At 49.4% G+C, this 12,258-nt stretch overlaps 1 protein-coding gene across 6 annotated transcripts in view; it reads right to left on the reverse strand.

Annotated features, from left to right (window-relative positions):
• Nucleotides 1-12,258, reverse strand: part of LOC126987535 (zinc finger protein 385B-like) — a 104,226-nt gene that overhangs the window by 25,900 nt on the left and 66,068 nt on the right. For 5 of the 6 annotated variants that reach the window (XM_050844548.1, XM_050844550.1, XM_050844546.1 and 2 more), the window contains 2 exons: nt 2,723-2,888; nt 293-408 (listed from right to left, as the gene is read on the reverse strand). The gene's annotated coding sequence lies outside the window, so the exon portion shown is untranslated. The remainder of the gene's footprint in view (nt 1-292; nt 409-2,722; nt 2,889-12,258) is intronic. The other variant, XM_050844549.1, reaches the window with a different exon arrangement.

A 12,258-nucleotide genomic window follows, 5' to 3' on the forward strand; every position in this document is an offset into this window, starting at 1 on the left:
AAGGCGTGCCAAATTAATCTGTCAAGAAGTAATGTTTCCGAGGGTTTCACACGTGACGCAAGCAGTGCAGACACCTAGTGGTCAGGGCAGCGCTTTTCTTATTTTTTCTATAGTTTAAAGGAGGCCGTTTAAAGGCAAGAAAAGGTAAAAAAAAGCGGCTAAGACATCCACTCGTCGGGTATCAATTTCAAAGTAACACTCGGGGCATTTCCTTCTATAACTTAGGTATACTGAACAATTATCGAGTTTCACATATTCTGCGTGAGGTCTGTGCAAGTTTCAACATATCCACCTTGCGTCAGTGGGCGTAAGACTCCTTTGGGTCGGCGGCGGCGGCGGCGTGGCGGTGGGCGGCGGGGAGGTTGGGGCGGGGCCGCGGCGGCGATGCCTGCGTCACCCTCGCCCACACTGAGGGAAAATGATAACACTTTTTACTTAATAATAATAATAATAATAATAATAATAATAATAATAATAATAATAATAATAATAATAATAATAATAATAATAATAATAATAATAATAATAATAATAATAATAATAATAATAATAATAACAATAATAATAATAATAATAATAATAATAATAATAATAATAATAATAATAATAATAATAATAATAATAATAATAATAATAATAATAATAATAATAATAACAATAATAATGATGATGATAATAAATTTACCTCACTAATCAGTTAATCAATCACTAAGGGCATACGCAGGGGGGTGCGTCGCCTCGCCCACCCTACGATGCCATCGCCGGGAATCCCTCTGGGCGAGTCTCCACGCAGGCCCCTTCCCATCCTAAGCACCTCAAGGCAGGATCTATCGACTTGCTCAATCCACGAGCTTTGTGGGCGTCCCCCCCCCCCTTTTTTTTTTTACAACAAAGGAGGCAGCTCAAGGGCACAAAAAAAGGAAACAATAATAAAAAAAGCCCGCTACTCGCTGCTCCTAAAAAAGAATCCAAAGAGGTGGCCGAAAGAGAGGTCAATTTCGGGAGGAGAGGTGTCCTGATACCCTCCTCTTGAAAGAGTTCAAGTCGTAGGCAGGACGAAATACAGATGAAGGAAGATTGTTCCAGAGTTTACCAGCGTGAGGGATGAAAGAGTGAAGATGCTGGTTAACTCTTGCATAAGGGGCTTGGACAGTATAGGGATGAGGCCTCCTCCACTCGGGGTTGTCTCATAAAAACAACCCGACAGGCGGGACCGACTTTTGGGTAGCGTGCCACATGCCCACGGGGCCGGAGATGGCGTTGGCGGACTATGCCGATAATGGGGTTCGATTCAGTTTGACGGAGTAGTCGCCGGTATGACACAAAGTCACTCCAGCGACACCCCGTGATTCAGAGCAGAGGCCTTCACCAAGAGCATCAAGCCGCCCCTTCAAGTCACTATTTAGTGTCAAGGTCTCGCAGCCATAAAACTGGATTTCAAATCAAACGTAAAAAGAGAGAAATATAAACAAAAAGCTCAGAAGAGATACTTTCTAGCATTAAAAGGTGCAAAGTAAATACAAGCGAAAATACCAAATCCACACAAAGAGGAATACAGCAATTCTGACAACGCATTTATGAAGATCCGTTTGTATGAATAAACGTAAATCAAAAATGTCATACAATCGGAATTAGCATCTGGAAGTCTTCAAACACCACACGCGCTGCTATACACTCCGCATGAGGGACGAATCAAACTCCCTCGACTAACAGGCACATACACTATCATGACACAGCCTCCAGCGAGACCTCAGAGCCTTAGCCAGGACAGGATGGAGCACATTAACACCCGACAACTAACCAGGTGGAGACGAAATTAGAACCTTAGCCGGGGCAGGATGGAGCACACTAACACCCGACAACTAACCAGGTGGAGACGAAATTAGAACCTTAGCCAGGGCAGGATGGAGCACACTAACACCCGACAACTAACCAGGTGGAGACGAAATTAGAACCTTAGCCAGGGCAGGATGGAGCACACTAACATGAGTGGTAGAGGTTAAGTTAGGTTAGATTAGGTTGGGTTAGGTGTGAAAGTTCATGCGTGTCCCGAAGCTGCAGTGGAGGATGGTAGTGTTGTTTGTGAAGGAGACGGCGAGAGGAGGGACAGGGAAAGCCCATCTGAGCTGTTGCGGAGGTGAAGGTGTGACTAACCTCCAAGCAGCGGCCCCCTCACACACACACACACACACACACACACACACACACACACACACACACACACACACACACACACACTGAGCCGCGGCTGGTGTGGCGAAGACTGAAGTTTGTCTTGGGTTTTGTCTGACTTCTTTTTTTTCTTTTTTTCTTTCCTCTATTTTCCTTCTTTCTCTTTCTCTCTTTTTTTTTTTTGATACACGTATTCTCCTTCTCCATCGTCATCATCTTCTTTTTCCCCTTCGTCTTCCAGGGTCTTCAGTGTGTCTGTCTGTCTTGTCTGTCTGTCTGTCTCTCTGTCTGTCTGTCTGTCTGTCTGTCTCTCTGTCTGTCTGTTTGTTTGTTTGTGTGTTCAGTGACGGCAAAATGTTATGTCATACCACAAATATTCTCTCTCTCTCTCTCTCTCTCTCTCTCTCTCTCTCTATGTATCCATCCACCCATCTTTCTATCTATCTATCTATCTATCTATCTATCTATCTATCTAACCTACCTACCTATCTTTCTATCTCTCTATCCCTCACTCTGACTCTCCCTTTACGTGGTGATGTTTGATACTCACGCGATGCAGAGAAGGAGGCGAGAAGGGGACAGGCCTGGCTTTCCCGCTCACTCCGCCGCACAGGGCCTGCAGGGGACGGGCGAGGAGACAAGCCGCGACACAGGGATGCACGCCTTACGTAGCGCTCCTCCTCCAGGTACGCGACACACCCTCGGCCACCATCCACCTGAAACGAGACGACCATGCCCCCCGTCACTCAGAGCACGGGAAGAAGCGCTCGGGGGTGAGGCACATAGAGGTTACAGTAATAAGGGAACCATGATGTTTTGATAATAGCAAAAATGATGATGCCGAAAATAATAATGGAGATAGAAATAATTAACAACGACTGCGATATACCTACTACTACTACTACTACTACTACTACTATGAGAGAGAGAGAGAGAGAGAGAGAGAGAGGTGGGTGGGTGGGAGGAGATATTAGATTCACAACTCGCTAAGTGGTGACAGGTGGGGTGGGACTCTATCCGGCCCGCCGCCCATGTATAATTAGCGACAGGTGTGCGGCGCGCCAGGTGGGTAGCGCGCACCTGGCCAACACACACACACACACACACACATTCAGCCTACCCCCCACACCCTTCCACATCCGCCTCCTTCCTTCCATCCCTTCCCTCTTCCACACACCCCTGCACTTCCTTCCTTCCTTTCTTCCTTCATCTCCACTTCAATCCACCCTTCCCCCCACTACACCCTTCCACTTTCTTCCTTCCTTCATCTCCACTTCCTTCCACCCTTCCCCCCCACTACACCCCTCCACCTCCTTCCTTCCTTCACCCCCACCTCCATCCTTCCATCCCTCCCCTCTTCCACACCCCTCCACTTCCTTCCTTCCTTCACCTCCACCTTCTTCCTTCCATTCCTTCCCTCTTCCACATACCCCTCCACTTCCTTCCTTCCTTCACCGCCACCTCCTTATTTCCATCCTTCCCCTCTTCCACACCCCTCCACTTCCTTCCTTCCTTCACCTCCACCTCCTCCCTTCCACTCTTCCCATCCACCTCCTTCCACACCTGCTTGCAAACCCCTTAAAAATGAGAGAGATGGCATTGGTGTATTTTGAACCGTGTATTTAAACGAGGCTTGCTGGTTCCGTAGACTTTTAAAACTTCTAACAGGAGGGTGTGGAGGCGGAGGAGGAGGAGGAGGGAGGTGTGTGTGTGTTTGTTTGTTCTTCTGAGGGGATTCCTTGCACTGGACGAGGATAAATACACACTTGCATATACACTCTCTCTCTCTCTCTCTCTCTCTCTCTCTCTCTCTCTCTCTCTCTCTCTCTCTCTCTCTCTCTCTCCTCCTTCTCTTCCTCCTTGTCTTTCTTCCTCTTCTCTTTCTCTACTCCTTCTCGATTCTTCCTTTTCTTTGCTTTTTATCTCCCCCTTCTCTTCCCTTTCTCTTCCCCCTTTTCCTTCCCTTTCTCTTCCTTCTCTCCTTCCCACTCTCTTCCCCTCCTCCCTCCCCCTCCTCTTCCCCTCCCCCCGCCTCGGCCCACTTTGTTTCCCCGGGGCTCTCAATAGTAAATAACTCGGCCACTTTCTTTCTTTTGTGTGGTTCTCGCGCGGTCATTGATTTGGTCCATTCTTAGTTTTTTACGTATATCTTTTTTCCTCGTATTCTTTTTCCTCCTTTACCTCCTTTTCTTCTTTGAGTTTCTTTGGGTTTCTTTTCTATCAGCCAAACGCCCTGCCCTATATACGAGCTTTCTCTAGCCACTGTCACGGGTTACTGGTTACAGCTAACGCAATACTCCTATGCCGGCAAGTATGGCGCAAACAGGCATAGAAAAGACCCATTGCAAGTGAAGCGAGTGGAATTTAACGAAGGCGAAAGTATGAACGTAGCGATAAAAGAGGGCAAGGAAAGCGAACCTGCGGCGGACTTTCAGTGGCTGTTGGCGGTCAGTTGGAGGCGAGACTTCCTGCCATCCCGTCCTGTTGTCTCTCCTTTCCCACCCAAGGAAGGGAAGGCAGCATGGCGCGGGGCAGCAGAGTGTCGCCAAACCGTTCCTCCTCCCCCACGCCCACGTGAGGAGAATATAGCGCAGCGACGCGCCGCGCTGATAGAGGGACGCATCAATAGCACGATGGAGCTAACCTTGATGCGTAAATATCCTGCAGCTGTTCCATTACTTCTCCCTATGCGCCTCCTCCTCCTCTTCCTCCTCCTCCCCTTGGCATCCGTCACCATTACTGAAGACGTGCTAAACATTTTCAGGTTGGTGGCAAGCTGGGTGGGTGGCAATGATATAATCCAGCACACACACACACACACACACACACAGAGCGAGGCGGCGGGCGGGTCCCTGATTCTCGTCGGGGTGCTGGCGGTGCTGGCGGCGCCTTGGGGTGGCCAGCACACCTTTGCCACTGGGGGGGGGGGCTCACCTACATTCCTCTCCGAAAATACTCGACGTAAGTAATAGCGGCTGTGAGGCGTGAGTTATGCGGCTCGGCTGGTGGCGCGGCCCGCCAGGAAGTCCGCGGCCGCCATCCTGTACACGAACATACTCAAGGAAATAAGACAGCTGTGGGAGGTCAATCGGCCTCCCCGAGGCGGCTGCTGCATGACGCTCAGCCACCACGCTGCCATGACCACGCCCGCTGGCCGGTGCATGACTGACGGAGGTCCGCACCCCGCCGACACCATGGCAGCCCTCCCCGCCAGGGGGCGACACTGATCTTTGTGAGTATGACTGTTCCCGCCTTCTCGGGCTTCGGGTCACTGGTGACAAGTGTTGCTGCGGGAAGAAAAATACGTGACTGATGACCGACTCTTGTGACATTTATGAACAATTACTTTCCGCGGGTGAGTAGCGGCGCACGGCAGGATTACGGCCACCGCGAGGAACAGATGGCTGGCTGGCTGGCTGGCTGGCTGGTGTGATGAGTTCGAATAGAGTCTGGTGAATGATGAGGGCCGGGGAGTGAAGGGTGAAAGAAGTCGTTGGGGCGCGGCGAGTCTGGTGGCGGGGCGAGGCGGGGCGAGGCGGGGAAGGGATCGGAGGCTGGGGCGGGGCGGGGCGGGGCGGGGTGGCTGGTGTGAGGCTGGACGCGGGTTGTCTAGACGGTTAATATAATGACCGCAAAAATAAATACAAGCCTTTACAACGATAACTTTTTCTACTGAAGTCCAGAAAATATATCCTCACACATAAAAAATAAACATAAGCGTGCAAGCTAGGGAGGCGGTGGCCGAAGGTTCAGGGGGCAGATGTGGTTTTTCCGAGGACCCGTGTTCGAGTCCTTCCTCAAGAACCTGACGATTTTCAACCACATGGGAAAAACGTTATTGATATCCCCCCCCCCCCCTCCCAGCACCACCACCACCACCACCACCACCACTACCATCTAACTTTTCTCGTCCTCCTCCTCCTCCTCCTCCTCCTCTCTTTATCTCCCCGGCAGCAGCGTGTCATCAGCATCTTTGTTCTACACTTCAGTTTTAACCCGGTAGCTGCGGGGATCATGTTTCTTAAAGGCCCCTCTAAGCGAGAAAAATGAGAAAATATCATCATCACTCACGTAAACCATTTCATAATATATATCAACGCATTTGTGATCAGTTTATGAATCATCTATTTTGGGGGGTTTATATCATGGCAGAAATTTGGCCCGTCACTGGCACACGGTAAAGCCACAAATTTGGTCCGTCACTGGCACACGGTAAAGCCACAAATTTGGCCCGTCACTGATACACGGTAAAGCCACAAATTTGGCCCGTCGCTGCTACCGGGTTAAGCCTTCGTGTGTCTCCCCTTCACCGCCGAGCCATAGAAGAGGAGAGTCGGGCCATCATCTTCACCGGCGCCGCGGGAGACATAAAAAAAAACAAAAAACTGTGATGCTAATTCAATGGTGTTTTTATATGCTCTAGGGTTGGTATTCTCAGACACTCTCGCCTCTCACATGAACTATTTCCAAAGGCCAAAATATGAGATCATTCAGGTTCTAATGAGTGTATTTTTTCGGTTCACGGCACAGAAGAAGAAGGGTCAAACTACCACTGGCTATGCAGGGTCATTGAACTAGCCCTGGAAATGCCCCCCACAACAACTCTTACAAAAACCGTGTCAGATATGTGTGTGTGTGTGTGTGTGTGTGTGTGTGTGTGTGTGTGTGTGTGTGTGTGTGTGTGTGTGTGTGTGCTGGGATGCCAAAACGTTTAAGTATATGGCATTAGGTATTGACGGGAGCTCGAAGAAGCAATACCTATATGCAGGGTCTTTAAACTACCCCTGGATATGCCCCTCCCCCCCAAAAAAAAAAAAAAACTATAAAAACCGTGTCAAGCGTGTGTGTGTTGGGACGCCTAATCGTTTAAGCATATGGAATTAGGTATCGTCAGGATCTCGAAGTCATACCTATAGAGTAAAAAAAGAAAAAAAACACATTGCATCGTCGTCAAAATCCATTCTCTGTCTCTCCTTGGCCGTGAACAAAAGAAACAAACGAGCATCGGGTGAACAACGCCCCGCAGCAGTATGGCCGCGCGCACAGCTGTGGACGGAGCCGCTTCTACATATATGCAATTCGAGATACATTTGTCACGGTAAACATTCCACTACAATATAAGGAAGAGGAGCCCCCTTTACCTCCCCTTCTATCACCACCCCAACCCTCCTCTCACCGCCGCCATCGAGCTCGTTCCCTGGTTTACTGTTTATGGAAATGAGGATGTTTTATCTTTCCGGGACGCCGAGTTGCGAGGTGGCTTAAGAATAGCCTCCGCGGTGCAGTGGTTAGCGTCCCTGACTACGAATCTGCGGGTTAGGGTTCGAATCCCAGCATGGGCAGACGGCGTGAAGCCCACCCAGCTGTTCATCCTTCCTTTGGGGTTGGTCGATAAATGGGTACCTGGGGTCACCTGGGGAACGTAAACTGTGGCAACCCGGGTGTACCCCTGGCCGTGTCGGGTTAACCCCTTGGCTGTGGATTTCCTACCAGAAGACATCACCAAGCTACAGGAATGGAACAAAAAGTGGCTGCTACAATTCAGTGAAGAAAAATGTAAAGTCCTGCACCTTGGGAGGGGATATCCAGCACACCAAAACCACATGGGAAACACTCCACTATCCACCACAGGGGCAGAGAAAGACTTGGGACTGTATGTTACCAGGCTACCAGTGAAGGGATATCCAGCACACCAATACCACATGGGAAACACTCCACTATCCAACACAGGGGCAGAGAAAGACTTGGGACTGTATGCTACCAGGCTACCAGTGAAGGGATATCCAGCATACCGATACCACATGGGAAACACTCCACTATCCACCACAGGGGCAGAGGAAGATCTGGGATTATATGCTACCAGGCTACCAGTGAAGGCCAAATCCGTGCTAATCACAGCGGAAGGGTTAAGGTCTCTCTCTCTCACCATAGGATCAACGAGACGGAGATGAGCACCGCCGCCACGAGGAGCCTTACCTTAATGATAGAGTATTGGATGAGCGAAAGAGAGTGACGGAGAGGAAATTCCCAGTGGATGCGGTGGCCAGCGGAGCCATCGCCACCTTCATAAATAACCGATTGTCATTTTTTTCACTTTAGAAGATGCCTTAAAAAAAGTCCCATTTTCTCACTCTGGTTATGATGAAGGCACTCTCCTTTATTTTCTTTACCATCATCATCATCCTCCTCCTTCTCCTCCTCCTTCTACTCTGCAGCACTCGGTCACCACGCAAGGAAATCATATATCCAATTGAGAGTCACATATATAGGGGCGCGTTGCTCACCGCCAGATGTTGCCGCGAGTCGCCCGGGAAAGGTGTGAAGGAAGGAAGGAAGGAAGGAGGGCAGCGAGGAGGAAGGGAGAGAAGGGGACAGGTTTGAGGAGGGGAAGGGAAAGAAACAAGGAGGAGAAGGGGGAAGGGAAGGGAAAGGGATGAGGAATGAGAAGGGGAGAGAATGGGAAGGGAAGGAGAAGAGAAGGGAAAGGGAAGGAAGAAAGGTGGAAGAGGAGGGAGAGAAAAGGGGGAGAGAAAGGAAGAAAGAGGGGAGAGGAAAAAGGAGAAGAGAAAGAGAAGACAAAGTGAAGGAAAAAGGATGAAAGGGGGACATTCTCTCTCTCTCTCTCTCTCTCTCTCTCTCTCTCTCTCTCTCTCTCTCTCTGTTGTGTTTAATTATCTGTTGTTGTTGTTGTTGTTGTTGTTGTTGTTGTTCTTCTTCTTTTTCTTTTTCTACTTCTTCTTCTTCTTCTTCCTTTTCTTTCTCCTTTTTTTCTTCTTCGTCTTCTGCTGCTTCTTTTTCTTCTTCTTCTCCTCCTCCTCCTCCTCCTCCTCCTCCAAGTCCCAGTGTCTCGTTGATGGAGGTAACTCGCTGACTGCCTCAATCGCCTCTTCATCGGGTCAGTCTTTAATTAAAACCTCCGCGCGCCGCTCGATTGCCCTGGGTCACCGGAGCCTCGCTGAAGGGTCGGCGAGAGGATCTAATTCTACACTAACGAACTGGGCATTAGCTTGACTTCTCTCTCTCTCTCTCTCTCTCTCTCTCTCTCTCTCTCTCTCTCTCTCTCTCTCTCTCTCTCTCTCTCTCTCTCTCTCTCTCTCTCTCAGTCAGACAATAGTTTTCAATTCCTTTGTTACGTTAGGTACTTAAAGGCCTGCTTGCTATTCTCCTCTTCCTCCTCCTCGTCCTCCTCCTCTTCCTCCTCCTCCTCCTCCTCCTCCTCCTAATCATCATCACCATCATCGTCGCCTCGAGCTGCCAAGTGGTTCTAACATTACACATAAATACATTCAGACACACACACATAAAAAAAAAAATATATATAAATCTCACAGGTCAGCTTTTTTTTTTTTTCAAGAGATACATTGGTTGCCGGCTCCAACTGTCATGTGTCCGGTATGAGCCTTGTGTCTGTGTGTCTGTGTGTCTGTCTCTCTCGCGATAACAGTCAACCCGATTCAGTTCCTTACGAGCTTGCTATGTACTCCTGTAAACTGTACCCATGTCCCTCTAACCTCCCTCCCTATGTCCCTTTTGTATCCCTATGGTCTACAAACTTAACCCATATCCTAACCTAACCTTCCCATGTCCTATGTATATACCAAAACTTACCATGTCAAACTATCACTAGTCTCATAAAGCTACCCACGGAGATACCAACACAGCCTCTGCCAAGCCTTATCATACCCCATCGCCCCGCATTTTCAGACGCTATCAGCTCTCACAAGTATTTCCCAAGGCCACAAAGAAGGTCAGTCGGGTTGTGAGGAGTCTTTTCTTTTACGTTCATGCTGCAGAAGCCTTGTCAAACTATCACTAGCCTCGTCAAGCTACCCACGGAGATACCAACACAGCCTCTGCCAAGCCTTATCTTACCCCAGCGAGGCCAAAGCATAACAGCGCCTCCTCCGGAAAAGTTTGATATAGTTTTACAGACACATTTTCCTTCACTAACAGCTTGCTTGTCCCCTCCATACGCTTCCTTCTCCCTTACTCTCCCTTCACTCTCTCACTCCCTTCTCCCTTTACTCTCTCTATCTCCCTTTTTTCTCCTTTTTCTCATTTTTCTCTCTCCCTTCCCTCTCTCTCTCTCCCTCTCTCCCCTCCTTCTCCTCTTTCCCTTTCCTCTTCTCTTCGCGCGTTTCTCTTTTTTTTTCTTCTCTCGTTTCTCTCAGTTTTCCTCTCCCTTCAATCTCTCCCCTTCTCTCTTCTCCTATTTCTTCTCTCTCTCTCTCTCTCTCTCTCTCTCTCTCTCTCTCTCTCTCTCTCTCTCTCTCTCTCTCTCTCTCTCTCTCTCTCTCTCTCTCTCTCTCTCTCTCTCTCTCTCTCTCTCTCTCTCTCTCTCTCTCTCTCTCTCTCCTTCTATTTCCAGCTTCCTTCCATCCTTCTTCTTCTTCTTCTTCTTTTTCTTTTTTTTCTTCTTCTTCTTCTTCTTCTTGCTATCATCATCATCATCATCATCATTACGCTTATTTTCACTATTACAAATATTTGCTCGCGTGTTGTTTTGTCACATGAATAATAAAAACGTAATAAGTCTGTGGTCATCGCGACATTGATTCGGATATGCAAAAAAAGGTCGCGTGTTCATGAATAGCCACGCAAAGCAACACTTGGTGAGTTCGTGTATATTTTTTGGTTCTTCTCACCTCGCCCCTTCCCGTCCCGCCCCGTCCCGTCCCGCCCCGTCCCACTCCGTCCTGTCCCCTCCCACCCCGTTGCCTCCCGCTCCGTCCCGTCCCGTCCCGTCCCATCCCGTCCTGTCCCCTCTCACCCCGTTGTCTCCCGCTCCGTCCCGTCACGTCCCGTCCCACCCCGTTGCCTCCCGCTCTGTCTCACCCCGTTCTGTCCCCATCCACCCCGTCGCCTTACGCCTCTCCTCTCCCGCCCTGACCCGTCCCCCGCCCACCCCTTTGCCTCCCTCCCCGCCCGCCCGTGCCCCCCCCCCCTCCGCCTCTGCTCCCCGTGTACAAATACAATACATATTGTTATGGTAATATTTAAATGATTGCCGCCGCTGTTGTGTGAGCCACCACGAGTACAGGTCTTAAAGCGGTGTTGCTACTGGGAGAGGGCAAGCACGCCGCCAGGATGCTGATGCTGATGGTGGTGGTGGTGGTGGTAGTAATAGTAGTAGTAATAGTAGTAGTAGTAGTAGTAGTAGTAGTAGTAGTAGTAGTAGTAATAGTAGTAGTAGCAGTAGTAGTAGTAGTAGGAGAGTTTCAGGTCACCTCTCCACCCGACACTAACCTCTCGTTTTTTCTTTTCTTTTCCTTTGTACTGTGTTTCTTCCCTTGAGCTGCCTCCCTTACCGTAAAAACACGTCCTCTCCCCTCTCTGATCACGTCCTAACCATCACTCTCACCTACTGCGAGACGCCAAGCTTCTGAACCCTTTGTTAGGACGCCAAGTTAGAGAACCCAAGTAAAAACCATCACTGGGACCTGAGGCAGATGTTCACAATTTGCATCTCTATTCAAATTTTCATCTTTGCAGCCGAAACAGCTTTGTATTTCATCCTTGCAGGCGAACCCACGACGCGACTCTTCCCTTCTGCGGCACATACAGACAGACAAACAGACAGGTGGCCAGTTTCACAGTTCCCCATGATCGGTTAGTAAGCTCCCAAACCAATACCAGAGCCCTCGAAATTTCCTTGTATAGTGTCTGGTGTTTATATTCAAGTTCACAAATCTGATGAAACTATACCGGAAAAGCCTTGTGTATTTAGTGTGGCATCGAAGACCTCCCCATTTTGGATTGTATGGGATTCTATAGTTTGGTTCGGGCTGTTACGAAGACACTGTGTTGGACTGTGAAATCGGCTCAGAGTGGCCGGTACCGACGCAGACGTTCGGCGCGGCGCTTCGGGGATCACGGCAGACCTTCCCCGCCTGCTGTTTGTTATGGCAGGCCGCGGCACGGGAGCCAGCAGTGAAGGCTGTTTATTAGTCCCGGCTGATGCTTGTTGTCGGAGCCGCGTGTGACCACAAACCTAGACGGATCACGCTGTTCACTCACTCACCACTCACTCGTCACTCACTCCCATATCTCTAATCTCTCTCTCTCTCTCTCTCTCGCTCTCGCTCT

The sequence above is a fragment of the Eriocheir sinensis genome, chromosome 65 (genome assembly GCF_024679095.1).
Source record: "Eriocheir sinensis breed Jianghai 21 chromosome 65, ASM2467909v1, whole genome shotgun sequence".
In the NCBI taxonomy this organism is placed as follows: domain Eukaryota; kingdom Metazoa; phylum Arthropoda; class Malacostraca; order Decapoda; family Varunidae; genus Eriocheir; species Eriocheir sinensis.